We start from the raw sequence: 14048 nt of genomic DNA on the forward strand, positions 1-14048 counted from the left end.
CATGAGGACTTGCCTAGAGAATTTTTGATGCATGCTCTCTGTTTTTCCTTTAGGAATTTTATCTTGCAAGATGGTATGACCCAAAAATTAGAGTAGTGTTTCTGTATTGGAATGCTATATGAATTCCTCTGACATGTTACATTCCTGTGGAATTGATTGAACATGGTTATAGTGTGACTGGTAGAATGTAAAGAATGTTTGTTACAGTATGATCTGTGCTTGATGGAACACCTCCATAAGTGGAAGGCATGGTCAGATACTGCTTTAACTTAATGGGTTTTATACACCAAAATGAAAGTTGGTGTGAGTTTTCTTTTTGTTTTGTGAGTTTTTTGGGGTTTTTTGGTGGTTGTTTTTGTTTGATCGCACCCCCCCCCCCAGCATTTTACAGATGCCCTGTGCTACTTGTCTACTTTTACCAAGGCTATGCTTTCTGTGTTGTTTCGGGGGGGGCACGGCACTAGGAGTTTGGAAGGAGGGGGGGACAACAGCATTCATTACCCCAGATCATGATCATCATGCATCATTTAATTGTAAACTGATTACTTGCATATCAACAATAGCAAACTAAAGGGGTAACACAAATGGGAGACCAATCCTTTAGATATGATTGCCTGTATTTTTCCACTGAAGCCAACACTTAGTCACAATAAGCTATGTGATCAGGAAAGGGAAATAAAGATTTGTTTGCTCTACCTGTGAAGAAGAAATCTGGTTTTGGTGTTTTGTTTTGGTTTGGTTTTTTTCTTCAGCTTAGCTCTTCCTCCCCCATGGCACTTTGCTGCAAAGAAAAAGTCTCATAATTTCATAGGTTTTTTTTTTTACACTGTATTTGTAACTCACTCAGACACTGGCTTATTTAGTAAGTCAGCTAGTGCATGGTGATAAAACCTGTGAAGATTTCTGTCTACAAATATGGCAGATACAGATTACAGAAACAAGAAGAATAACATGTATTACCTTTTCTTTTATCCTACTTCCTACTCAAAATAGTCAAATTTATTGGATCTATAAGTAATCATTTATAAATTAAGGACTTCTCGGATATGACTTGAAAGGGAAGCTTGGTTTTCAGAGCTGCTCATGTACATCAGACAGATGCCATCTTTTTATCTTTGGGGGAAAAACAAGTGTAAATAGAAAGGCTTTTATAAGCATCAGTTTTCTTTACTGACTCTCACACTGTTGCTTTTTTTTTTTTTTGTCCAGTAGATATCAGATTAGTTGGTGTTTTATTGAAAATTACACTGTTTGGTGTTTTGTTTTTTGTTCAAGCTTCAGATTATTTAAAGTTTCTTTTTTAATGGTTTTCAAAAAAAAGCTGTGTAATATGACCACAGTGTACCACAAAAGCAAATAAGCCTAAATGCTGTCACATATTTAGATACTTTTAGAAATGGTGGGATAAGCGAGTTCTGGAGGGTGGGTGTCGTTAACGTGGGGGTTGGCAGCACGAGGAAGATGACCCTGAGTTAGTCAGCATAGATAGGGATTATAATGAATTTCTTAGCTTGTTACCAATGTTAAGTCCCCTGTCCTTCTCTCCGGTGTAACAGTTAGCCCCGGGAGAATAATCGTCCAGTGCAGTAAAGGAGGAAATAACCAACAATCAGTAGAGAGAATGGATGTGGCCTCAAGAAAGAAAACTGTATCGGAAGAAAATGGAGAATGCTTCAGGGAATTCTCCTTCGGCTGGGGCTGCACAGCTAGAAGGCGCGTCCCCTGGGTGGTGGATAGGGGATCCCTCTCTGGAGGGTGCACCGGATAAAATTGAAGAAGGTGCCGTGAACCAACGCAGCCTAAGGGAAGGCCACCCTGACAGAAAAACCACTGGCCCTCCAAGTCATGGGGGTTGGGCAGGAGGCCAACTACTTCCTCCCGGAAAAAAAAAATAAAAAGTTGCAGAAACGACGAGCATCAGAAATGGCGGGGATGGAGAAAATCAGTAACGAAGTGAGGAGGAGGAGATGGAGCTGGATCGGTCGTGTCCTGAGGGGGAAACCGATGGAAGACTGCGCTGTGGCCCTTGACTCCAGAGCACGCAGCTGCAGACCAATCGAAGTGGAAGAACGATGTTCGCGCCTTGTGTGCCTCCTGGCACTGAGAGAATTCAGATCAGATCAGATCAGGGAATTCTACCATTTTACCCGAGAGAACCCAGATTAGATTTGACTTTGTAGGTAAACTGCCAGTGTTGTTTCGTAAAAAGGCAAGCATCTGAATCCATTTGGAATGAAGAATGATGGAGTGTGTTTGTTTGTTTGTTTAGAAGTTTAATGTGCTTATAATGATAGTTTGGGTTTTGTTCTACGTAGCACAGTGCTGAAAGCGAGATGGCTAGTGTGACGTGCTATACAAAAACATCTCCAAGTACTGTTGTACATTAAGAAATCCTATTTTAGAGTCTTTCCAGAATGGTAGGGTGTATTCAAAAGCATATCTTCTGATTCTTTTTTTTTTTAATGTGGCATAACAACAGATTTTACTGTTTTTTCTCACTAAAGTTAACTCTCTAGGGGCACCTCAAGTATGTGAGAACAAACTAGAGAACATGTATTTTATGCATTAACAGGGTTGTTTACTGTGAGCTGAAGTAAACAGGATTGTTTACTGTGAATTGAAGATAATGGTATTTCACAGTGTCATTAAAATGACTTATTTTAACTTTTCTTAGTTGGTATCATCACCGTAAAGTGTCCAATTTCAGTCAGCCCCTAGGCTGAGCTTGCAAAAGTAGAGCTGTAAAAACCATACAGATATAGATATAAATATAAAATCAACAAGTCTTTAATCATATAAACCAACACAGGCTGAGAGGTATATTTTGCTCTTCCAACCAGGCAGCAGGCCACTGAAGAAACCAGTAAGCTTTTGTAATAAATATCTTTGCAATTCCCAGTTCCACAGCAGATTCTGATCCTTTTCCCACACTGACTCATTGATTATCCCACAAATGATCCCATTAAAGCTGGTGGTGGTTACTGTGAAATGAGGCATTACTCATTATGTCAGAATTGGGTGTCTGTTTTGTAATTCAGACTTTGGCAAGGCTTACATGTGCTATACAAAAGTAAGGATTCAATAAATTGGTGAAGTTCATAATGATGGAAAAACAAATTCTTCCTGTACTAAGTCATTCTTTGGTCTTATGACTTAACAACTAATAAGAAATTTAAAAAATAGGGTCTCTGATAGAAATATGTGGAGCTTTTTTTTATATATATATATATATGGAATAGAAGTAATATTTTACCCATCTTTGTTTCATATAAAAAGATTTTCAGGACTGAAGACTTAACAATTTGAAGGAAGACCAGTAAGGGGAGCTCTTACCAATATTTTAAACTGCTTTTTAAAAAATTACTGCAGCATGGGCAATAGTGGGTCAGAGACTTACCATGCTTTGGAACATTAATATCTTTCTCTCTGGATATGCTTTCAGTGGGAGATGAACATTCAACTTCAAAGGATCCTTCTAGAAAGATATTTGCAGTAGGAGATTTTGGAACGTAGTATCTTTAGCTCTGAAATTTCTTAGATGTTTAGTTATCCAATGTTTTCTTTCTGTGCTTAGGGTCACAGTCCTGTTACATTAAAATGTGTCTGAAATGTGGTTTTCTCTTCAGATGTTACTGGTAGGTCTTGGTAGCTGTATCTCCACGCAACTAGCCTGCTTTAGGAGTTGCTCTGTATTAAGTTACAACATTTTTAGTGAGCATAAATCGCAGGAAGACATTGTTGAGACAGCCAGAAGTAACTTAGGAAGTTTTCTTCCCTCTTTATTTCCTCATCAAACAAAATACATGTGATTGCAGGGTACCTGTTCCTCAAAGCACATGCACCATACCGTACGGAAGACACATACAACTGTTCAATCTTACTGTATTTCAGTCTGCACTGGGGATTTCTGCACCTGTATCCCTGCGGTGTTGCTAATAGTATATAGAAATGAGACATATAGAAAGTTTTTCCCTCATGACCCCCAAAAGTGAATAGCTTTATTGGTTTACACCTATATAAAGGTAAAATTCAGTATGTTCCCTAAACAAACAAACAAAAATCCCACAGCACCTACCAGGTAAGTTTTAATATGAGGGGAAAAAGACCCTAATACCTTGGATATTAGTGGTTGTATTTTTCATACAGACAGAAAAAGTAATTTTCTCTCCTCTGATTGTGTAGCAGTAATAAGCAGATTAACTGCAGACTAGAAACGGACTATAAAATGGCTGTCCAGTGACCAAATTTTAAAAGTGAAAATTTTAGAGTATTATTGTTAGCTTTTTGCTTTTTGTGCTCGAGCAATTCTAGGTGTTAGTAACATCAACAAGTATAACATTGCTGGAAGAAATCTCATTTTCAAATCAATATTTTTCTTTTACCAAAAGAAAAGCAGACTCATAATACCCATGCAGGAATGTGCTCAAACACATAAAAAAAAACCAACATAGGTAACTGATTAGCCATAAAACTAGCCCCTCAGGAAAGAAATATCAAGAAAAATTTCTGGATGACTATAGATTGAAGGAGTTGGCTGTCAGAGCTATACAGTTGTTCACTTCTCTATTACAGAAGAGATGGACCTAGTCGTAAATTACAGGATGTGCAGAATGATGGGTACGCTTGCAGCTGTGAAGAGATCACTTGCAGATCAGAAAGTATTGCACATTTCTACAGTGTTGCCGTAGCTGATATACTGTCAGCAGTGAGAGGTAAACATACTAAGCAAACCTCTGTAATCTGTCAGCATTTTGTGTGTTGTGTTCCCGATGTTCCGAAGCTAGAGGGGTGAGATAGGAGGACGAAAGAGAAAGAAGGTAGGAAAGAGGGGGCAGAGTATTTTAGGTTTGTAACTAGCATTTCCTGTTAATTCTGAAATTGAACAAGATCACAAGGAGCATAAAGAAAAAATTGAGAGATTGCACTCTAATTTAAATTTTGTATCCAAAAATGTACTTGCAATTAACTAGAACTTAATTGGTTTACAGACGGTCCTCTATTTATCATCAGAGCCAACATATCACGAGGACTGGGAGAGCAAGTTTTCTTCAAGTTATGCCTATTTTTCTGCCTTGCTTCTGTCCTGGATGGGACCACTTTGCCATGCGGAAGGATAGTGTAGTTCTGCTTTTTTTTCTTTTTTTAATCTCTGGATTCTCCTACATTGGCAACTTTATTGGGTGCAAAATGTGTTTTGCATCTGTGTGCTATGTGTATCATTAGATATATGGGTATTCCAGAAGCTAGAGATTCAGCAGCGACGATTAACCCTGGAATAACGATCGCCTTCTGTGTCACCAACCAAGCTGAAATTAAGATATGAAAGAAAAATCTCTCTTCAGCTGTAATATGAAGCATGCTCCCTGCATTTGATTTTGCTTTTGGTCTAAACTGAGACTAATTATATCTTTTAATCTTCAGAAAGTTATAAAGTCAGTATAAAACTGAAGAAAAAAGAGGCCTGGTTTCTTAAGGAATATTTGGAATGGATCTTGTCAAGCACAGCCATGGTGAGGGCAGTTTGATAGAGGACTGTGACAGTGTTTTGCTGCTGGCCAGGTTGCCGTTTGGGCAAAGGCAGCTGCAAACAGCATTTGAGAGGAGCAGGAGAGTAGGGATGAGGAGTGGGCAAAACTGAGCATCTGAACAAATCTGTCAGGAGGACCAGGGAACCTGAAGTCTTGGACCTAGTAAATGTTTCCCCTTTTGGCTTTGAGTAGCTTTTTTAAAAAGCCATTTCTGCCTGTTCAGCCTGCTGTGTGACAGCAGGAGCCAGAAGGAGCTGTAGGGAGTGGGAAGGAGGGATTCTGAGGGTGTACATGTTTCAGAAGGTGGTTCCTAAAGTTGTTTGCTACAAGTATGAAAAACTAGACAGAGCTAAAACTGCCTTTTCAATATGCAGGATTATTCTAGCTCATTTCTTTTTTTAAGTGTACTACAAAACACAAGGAAGTATGAAGGTGCTTTTATTGTTCAAATCGCTAACTACAAGAAGCAACATGCTACACCTCTCAATTTGAAACAGTGAAGGAAGCTTTCATGTAGTGCATTTTCTCATTGTCATCATAGTTCCATGAAGATCATAACCAAAACAACTCGTAGGAACAAAGAGACAAGACTGATATAAATGGCCTAAGTTTAAGACTAGCAGTCAGACATTGGCAACACTTCGTCCTTGCTCAAGCTCGAGATTAATCGCTTGTGCCAATATTTTAGTTTCTACTAGTCAGGAGGCTTGCCTTGGGACATCTGGGGCAGAATCATAAGTTGGATATGCTGGAAACTTGTCAGTCTCAGGTTGAGGGAATGTCAAAGTCTGGATTTTTCAGTCTCAAAAACTGCCACACAAACATGGCAAGTACTTTTCTCCTCTGTCCTAGCACCCAGTATGTAATGATGATGGTCATGCACATTTGTAATGTCTGTGATGACATGAAGTAATGCAATAATGAAGTATCATGTACATTTAAAAGGGTGATACACAGATTTAATTTCCTCTCTTTTAAAAGTATGAAAATAAAAATACATATGAGAATAACTTTTGTGTGCACCAGTAAGTATTGAATGCAATTCATGATCTCTGGCACCAAGTGATTGATCTTTTTTAATGAAGCAGCCATTTAAATATATGTAAATTGAGTAACAAGTGTTGAGAACATAGACAAAACCCCAAGTCATTAGTTCCAATTTCTTCCAGATGTTGGTAAGAAAATAATTAAAAAGTAATAAATATACAAAGCAAATATTAGCAAAGCAATTAAGTGTTTGTTCACGCAAAAGTGAACTTATTACCAAGTGCGGTGAACTTACTATTTGGAGTTGTTCTGCTAGCTTTCAAGACCTCATCGTATGTGGTACTAAGCACTACATTTAACAGTAATGTTTTTCCTTCTGCCTTACTACCAGAGCTGTGAAAATTAGTTCTCTCTGAGAAGGAAAGATGTTAACAACATTATTTTGGTGAGATTATCTCACTACTTAAAGAATAGTTCACCTTTAAGTTAACTAGTATGATCTAGTGGAGAAGTGAAAAGATTGACATTGTTCTATATTCTCAAGCGGGTACCTTTCCTTTGCCCTAATGTAGATTTCCCCATCTGTAAAATGGGGATAAGAGTATTTATTTTTCTGCTACTCCTACTAAGCAGGACTGCAGCCTTGCTCTGTATTCTATCTATACAGAATGCACAATGGAAGTCTGTCCTGCTCTCTGTTCCTATTAAAATGTCTTCTCTAATAAAGTAAATGTTGGGGTACTTCATAATGTACATAGGAAAATATGCATTCAATTGTAGATCTTACTATGCTAGTATGTTAGCTTACATGCTTGCATGTTAAATATTAATCAAAGATTCTTAGGTCTTCATAGCATCACATCCTGGCCTAACCACAATTCTGAGTGACAGGTTAGGAATACTGTGTGTGTGCATCTATATATTTGTATAAATATAAATACACACAAAAAAATAACTGTGTGTGTATGTGTGTGCATATATATGTATATGCTCTGTGTATATATAATCACTGCAGCCTCCGTATGCTTACTTCATGGGAGAAAGATACCCTGCCTTGCCCAACAATATTTCTTACAATTTAGGGGGGAAAGGGATGCTTTTTCAGTCCTTGCACTGAGTAGCATCACTGGAAGCCTCAAGCAGGTGGTGGGGTTCTCAAGGGGGAACAAACATAGGAAATTGGGGTGCTAATAAGGATAACCAGACCTTTCACATCTGGAATTTATTTTGTGTACTTCTAAAACTGGGATTAAAACGATCAGTGAGATCCCTAATCAGGCATTCAGGAAAGTAAGGGCTTTTTTTTCTTTTCTTTGTACACAGAGCTGCTTTTTATCATTGTATTATATTTTGCTAAAACCGTAAAAAATGCATAAAACAATCAGTATATTCATCATATTCTTGCAGTGTCTTTTCCTACTGTTAAATCAAGATTGAAATTATTTTTTCAGTGGAGTAAAAGGACTTAAATATTTGATCATGTTCCTTTATGGAACTACCCACAGCAAATGCAGGTATCATGCTGTAATTATGTTATTTTTTAAGAATTAATGTTTGATTTTGCAGCAATCTCTGTTGTATTTTCTACTATGGAGGGTGATAGTACAGAGGATACTTATTTGGGACTGGTGATAAACTGTTTTTAGAATTCTGGTGCTTAAAACCTTGAATATTTTGATGGCTTTTCTCTTATTCGTTCATATTTTTCAGGAACTCTATTTTTGTATTTGACTGTTGTCTCCATTGAATTTTGCAAAAAAATTGATTGCTTAAGCTTTGCTGTGCTGTCCTCTTACTTGAACTGCTCATGAGACTACACTTTGAAGTGATAAGAGGTTTTGAAGAATATATATATATATGGCATGGGTCTCTGTAGATTTAAACTAAAAAAGATATAAATTTATATCTCAGCCATTAAAGCGCTTGTCTGAAAAGCCTAGGGACCTTGGAAGTATTTCCACCAGCTGCTATTTATTTTAATATTCTAATGTGGGCTTTGCTGAGAAAGTTATATTAATTGCTTTTTTATATTGTAGACATATTCAAAGGTCTCACTTTGAACTAGGGTTTCATAATGCTAAACTCCTTATGAAATGCATAAGAAGGGGGCCTAACCTGATGTAGCAAACGAAATAGGCAAAAATTGACGGTGTTTGTTTAATAGAGTAACGTATAGATAGAATCATGTCTGTTTCTCCTGGCCCTTCTCTGTACCCATTTCAAGTTTAATTTATCATTCTTCAATGTAATTGATCACAACTGTATGCAGAATTCTAGGTGAAGTCTTCCCAGCACCAGTGAAATGGCATTTATATTTCAGATCTCTCTTGGAAATCCTGGGAGCATTAGCCTCTTTCATGATCTGATCAGATTGATGCCTTATGGATATTCTGTTGCTGACTGGCAGGTACAGATTTTTCTCCTCCTCTCTTTTCAGTCAATGCCTTCAGTTCAAAATGAACATTTGTAAGTCCTTCAGTTCATGATTTTGAACTCTGTACTATCATATTTCATCCCATTTTTTTTTTATTAGTCTGCTTCTGTGGGTCATCGATTCTTTGCTGAATGATACATACGTATTCAGGTTCTAGGCTGTATTGTTGATTCTGAAGTTTGTCATCAGCAAATTTCATTAGCACACTCATGTTTTTGTTCTAAGGTCAACTAACAAAAATATTAAAAAGGTCAGTATCATGACTGATTGTTCAGGGACTCCATTTATAGTATCTCTTCAGTCTAACTGTTTTCTGTGGAGCACCATCCACTGCCATCCTTATTAGTTCCCATCCCTTGCCATCTGTACTAATCCCCATCTCTTCAGTTTAATTAATATCTTGTGTGGCACCATTTGAAATACTAAGTAAAGTTAAAAAAAAAATACACATTAATATATTTCCCTTGTTTAGCACATCAGTTACCTGATGAAGAAAAAATGCAAAAGTTGCATTTCTGTTCAACTGAGTGTATATTGTCCCATTTTGCCATTTACCAAAGTGTCTTTGTTCTTATCTACAACATGTTTTTCAAATCCTTATGTGCCATTCACACTAGATGGATAACTCTGAGCTTGCCCTTATTGTTCCCTTTCGTGAACACAGGTACAATGTCTTCTCTTAAATATGCTAGGGTTGGCAGACTTAATTAAAAAAAAATGTTGCTGCTTTTAATGTGTCAGTTCTTGCAGTACCCTGGGATGATATATTGTTTTCCCTGTTCATGTTGCATTAAGCTCCTTGAAGAAGGCGGGGGGGGAATACACCTGGAAGGTTGGAGCTGCTTCCACAACAAAAATGAGGCAGGAGGAAGCTGGAGTGAACAGGACTGGAGGGTTTGGTTAATCATCAGTCAGCCTGGCTATTCTCCTCAGCTACTGAGGGAATCCTCACTCTTCTGGGGAATCTGCCCAGGCAGGCTGACTTGTTCCTCTTTCTCTGATGTGTTCCTCTGTGGTGGAGGAAAATTGCAAGGTTAGGTACAACAAAAGGAAAACGCCTTTTGGAATCAGTTGAGTGTATAAAGCAAACAAAAATGAGTTAAGTTTGTGTGTAGAAAAAGTACAAGTGAATAGATTTGCATGTGAAAAAGTGAGCAAGTTTGCATGCAAAACTCTCCAATGCATTAAAAATGGGACAGTCAGTCATGCTGTAAATCCAGATGGAGGTGAAGGAGGAAGATGGAATAACGGAGGCATCTACAAGAACAGTTTTCCCGTTGTGACACAAGACACTTAAGTACCTATTCTAGTTTAAGTCCTGTGAGGTAGTGTTCCACAAGGTGAACTGTTCATGTCCTTTTTTTACAACACATAAAGACAATTTGTGATTTTTTTTCTATTTCTTTTAATTTAGGGTATTTTGGTATTTCCCTTTCTTTGCTGAAGGACTGAGAAACTGGAGTGAAATAATGACATACCTTAATTTGAGTTTTAGGCTTCTTGATTGTGTAGCAGATGTAGTTGATTTGGAAGGCCTTTAAAATCTTTACTTGATTATTTTTGTTATTAATTATATTTCATTTTCACAGCTTGTAATGGAAATAAACTAAACTAGAAGCCTAAATTTCAATGCCTTTATACTGATGAGTAGTACCACTGATGGACTCTGGGTTCAAAAGAAATCTGTATTTGCTCAAACACAGCAGAATTCCCTATGGCTAGGAGGGGCAGGGACATTTGAAGAAATCCATCCAGTACTGCCAGCCAGAGACATTTCAGGTTGGGCAACTGAAACTGGAGAATCGTGTCTTCTTGAAACCTGTAAATATTAACAGACTTTCTACAGTGTTTGGCCTATATTTCTAAGAAATTCAGATCAAAATCTTACCCTGAGCTCAGACATCCTTCCACATCCATTCTACTAAACATTGGGAAGTCCAGCTCAGGAGTTGTAGAGCAGCAATGCTGATGCAGTCTCATGAACAGTCACTGGCCAGCAACAAAGGCAGGCAGTCATGGTCTGATGGAGACAGCTCTTGTAGATGATCAAAGCAATGAGAGGTATGAGCAGGATTTCCCTTTACATCTCTGTTCTAGACTGAAATGGAATCAAATAATTTTTCCTGTTGGCAGTTTAAATAGAATTTAAATGATGTGTTTTTCAGAAAGTCAGGGCAAACTTTCAATGCAAAGACCTCAGTCCTGCAAATACTTAGGCATATTAGTTTGTTGAACTCAAAGATATTGATAAGTTTTTATAACAATGAGGCTTGAATGTGGATTTAACCGCATGCCAATGTTGAACTCATTTTGCTTACCTGCTAATGATTACACCTGAAAGAGGCAAGGAGTGGGGTTTTTTTGGTAGAAACAGGCCACTTTTCCCTTGGATAACTCAAGAACTGTTTTTTGTTTTTCCTTTTTCCTACCTTAGTTTTCTGGACTTACTAGATCTGCATCTTTAAATTAAACTGTCTTTAGGATGAGGTTAATTATGAAGAGCTGCATCCCCGAAAGAGACTTAAAGAACAAATAAAAGACCCCTCTGAGTTAAACTAAGGGATTCAAAAGGATCTTAACAATAATCGTTACATTTGATTTTTCAGGTGTGCTTTTGCTTTCTCGTGGAGCATATGGAACACTTCTAGGAAGTGATTGTATTATTAAAAAAAAAAAGCCCACCCTTGACTGTACATATAAAGAGAGAGAATATATAGAGAGAACTATCAGCTCACCAGTTCTGGGAATATAATGCCTGCAGAAATCACAGTTTTGTTCTTTGCGGTGCTAATGTTGCTTGCATTTGGAAGGCAACCAAGTCCTGTGCTTTGTTTTCTATCCCACCATACCTAAGTTGTATAAATGAGCATGAACAGAGTGAGCTTGTGAATGGGGAAGAAATCATGAAAAGTGAAATGACATGGAAATAAAAAATTGTGTCTGCAGTGAAAACATTTAATGTGAGAGAGTATGAATATTTTACCTGATGAGAAAAAAATTGAGATGTTCTGGTTGGGCAGACTAAGGATGGTGAGTTGAAGAAATGGTTTCCTTGTGTTTTCTTTTTGAAATAAAAAATTTTGACACTCAAAAAATTTCATGTAGTTGCTCATAGACAAGTGGGTTTTATCATCTGCCTTCATGAATGGTCATAGCTAGTTATTTTAAAAGTGTCTGCCTTTAAAAAATAGGAGATACTATAAGAAAATCTTCCTGAAAAAGAGGCCAGCCTTTGGTTCCTTAGAGGGATGTGAATATGGGATTAATGGTTTATAGAAATGGACAGGTATTGGAGTAGCTGCTTACCTTCACAGCTGGGTAAGATCTAAAAGCATAGGCCTGGTCATGTCTGAAATGAACAGAGCTGAATTCCTTCTGAAAAGGCACCTTAAATTCACAATATTCCAATAGTAAAAATGAATTTACAAACTTTTCTGTACAGTTGCTTGACTGATCTTTTATTATCCAGTCAAGCTGATGATTTTGACAACACAGTTTTAGGCTAACGTCTCCATTCATTTGTACTCCTGAAGTGGTATTACATGTTGCAGTTGGACTATTGAAATGTTTATGCCGTTAGCTCCATAATATAATGAACTGGTGCTTTAGGTCAAGCTTATTACACTGGAGGAAGGGATGGAGTAGACTAGTGAAGGAAAAGGTTGTCTCTCCCTTTTGAGTTTTATATGGTTTGTACATACTTTTAAAAAATACTTTGGAGTATGAATTAAGTGGGTTTTAAAATGCTTGATTATCCTAGAGATGTACCTTTAGTCACAGAAAAAGTACAAAATAGTAGTTGCACAAAGCTGATGCAATACAGTAGCGGTATTTTCCTAAGTGTGATCTGCCTTTGCATTTATAGAGCAGCAGCGTACTGTAGGCAAGTTAAAAGAGCATGTGCTATTGCTATAAATAATAGAGGTTTTGACTTGTGTTTTCACTTTGGAAGCTGAGGCCTTGTCTTAACTGCAAGGATACTCCTGGGTTCCAGTCACTCAGTTTATGGACTCATTTTGAGACTGCTGTTGGGCCCCTTCTGCACATGGGGGAATGCTGTAGTCCATCCTTGATGTGGAACCAGGTCCTGTTGATTAACGCACACAGATGAAAAAGATGGGCAAGGTTTAAACATAGCCTGAAGTATCTGGTTCTAGTTCCTGGGACTCTTGTGCGTCCGTGTGAATTTGTTTTTGGAAAATAAATGTGTTATGTTGATAGAATGAGCTGCAGCAATGATAAGAGAGTTCGTGTGTATTTTCCTTCAGTCCTCAACATGTAATGGGGTGCAGAATGGGTAGGACTCCTGCAAGGTATCACTCAAAGTCATGAGCATAGTTTGTAGAGGCTGGTGAACAACTACCAGACATAATTTTCTCTTGGGATTGTGAACCCAGCTACAGAAAACTTACACAGCTGAGAGAAGGGACTAGTGAGCAACACTGTTATGCTGTAGTTAATGAGCCATGGGTGGACAGGACAGGATTACACACAGGGTTAAAGCTGCAGCTGTGTTTTGGAAACCTCTCGGTGATGGTTTTTGCTTTACTACCTAAACTTAATTCTTATGACGGCCTGTAAATTAGGAATTGAGCTAAGGCACAGATGGCTTAAGTTAAACACAAGAATTGAGTGATACAGTGGTTTTAACTGTTTTGGCTCCTCAGAATTTTCTACTGAAGAAGTAATCCCAATGTAATAAATGTAAGCCTGCCAATAAGGGGTGTGGTGGCGGTTGCTGTCTTTTGCAGATATCGAGGAGGTGATTCACAGACCCTGCTCTTCACAGCTCACCAGTTGATAACAACTGTTGTACTGCACCCAGAAATGGAGCCCTAACTCCCTGATAACTTTTTATTGCACCGTAGCTATAGGACTGTTATTCTGCCTTTAAGAGATGCCCAAGGGTTTAGCCTGTGTAGTGCAACTGAAAATCTTCAAAAAAAAAAAAAAAAAGGCAACTTTTTTCTAGCTGAGAATTATATTAACAGATGAAATCTATACCTAGCTCTAACACATTATCTCAGGCCTCAGTCTTCCAGGTTTTCACAGACCTAGCTGGTCCTCTGGCACAAAGTTTGTCCCCTTCTTGCTATGGG

The sequence above is a fragment of the Platalea leucorodia genome (genome assembly GCF_965183815.1).
Source record: "Platalea leucorodia genome assembly, chromosome: 3".
Classification (NCBI taxonomy): Eukaryota; Metazoa; Chordata; class Aves; order Pelecaniformes; family Threskiornithidae; genus Platalea; species Platalea leucorodia.